Genomic DNA, 1,290 nt, shown 5'->3' on the forward strand with positions numbered 1-1,290 from the left:
AACAGACTCAGAGAGCGCAAACGTGAAAAACACTCCAGTTCCCATAAGCTCTGGGTTTCCTCTTCTCACCCCACTTCCGTGTTCTTGTCAACTGAATCAGCTACACCTTTGTCTGAATCAGAACCCATGCAGCTCGATGGAGCTCGACTTTCTTCTACAGAAAGACAGATGCTTCGAAGCCAGAGAATGTTTCTACTGTGGTTCAAAGGATCATTTCATCGCAAAGTGTTCATCGCGGGTAAAAGCCAGGACCCATCAGTAAAGGAGGCAGTTCTGGTGGGTCATACCGATTTAAACTCTGTCCCACGCTTTACTCTACACACCACACTGATACACAAACAAAGTAAAATTACTGTTCATGCCTTGGTGGATTCGGGAGCTGAGCAAAATCTTATCTCTGCAGACTTGGTTAAAGAGTTGAATATCTCTGTAGAAAACATTGACCCCCCTCTGCCTGTGATTGGAATAACCGGAGAAAACATCACCAAGATTTCTCAGAAAGTAAACAACCTTCTGGTCCCCACATCTGGTAATCATCGTGAAGAGGGTGAGTCTTTTGTGTTTTCTTCCCCTACTTCTCAACTCATTTTGGGTTATCCATGGCTGAAGAAACACAATCCTACATTTAACTGGGCTAAAAGTAGCATCGAAAGGTGGAGTGACTATTGTTTAAACAATTGTTTGTCAGCTGCCGTTTCCCCCTGCTCTGTAATTCCTGTTGTCAATGAAAAGACTGACTTGTCCTCCATTCCTAGTGAATATCATGACCTTGCCCCAGTGTTTAATAAGTCTCAGGCTCTGTCTCTCCCACCACACTGCCCTTAGTATTGTTTGATTGACTTATTACCTGGAGCTCCTCTCCCGTCCAGTTGCCTTTACAACCTGTCTGGACCGGAGAGGGAATCTATGAAAAACTATATCGAAGAGTCCCTGACCTCTGGTATCATTCGTCCTTCCACCTTGCCTCTAGGGGCAGGATTTTTTTGTTGGCAAAAAAGATGGTAGCCTGAGACTATGTATTGACTATCGTGGACTTAACCAGATTACTGTAAAGAATAAATACCCATTGCCCCTCATTGACTCAGTCCATCAGCAACTTCACTCAGCTACAGTGTTTACCAAACTGGATCTAAGAAATGCTTACCATTTAGTAAGAATCAAAGAAGGGGATGAATGGAAAACTGCTTTCAAAACACCTCTAGGACATTTCGAACGCCTTTGTAGGGGTAACCCTGGTGAAATATTCATTTCTATTTTTTGTCTTTGATTTTATTTTTTACACTTATAAGA

The sequence above is a fragment of the Austrofundulus limnaeus genome, unplaced genomic scaffold (genome assembly GCF_001266775.1).
Source record: "Austrofundulus limnaeus strain Quisiro unplaced genomic scaffold, Austrofundulus_limnaeus-1.0 Scaffold735, whole genome shotgun sequence".
Taxonomy (NCBI): domain Eukaryota; kingdom Metazoa; phylum Chordata; class Actinopteri; order Cyprinodontiformes; family Rivulidae; genus Austrofundulus; species Austrofundulus limnaeus.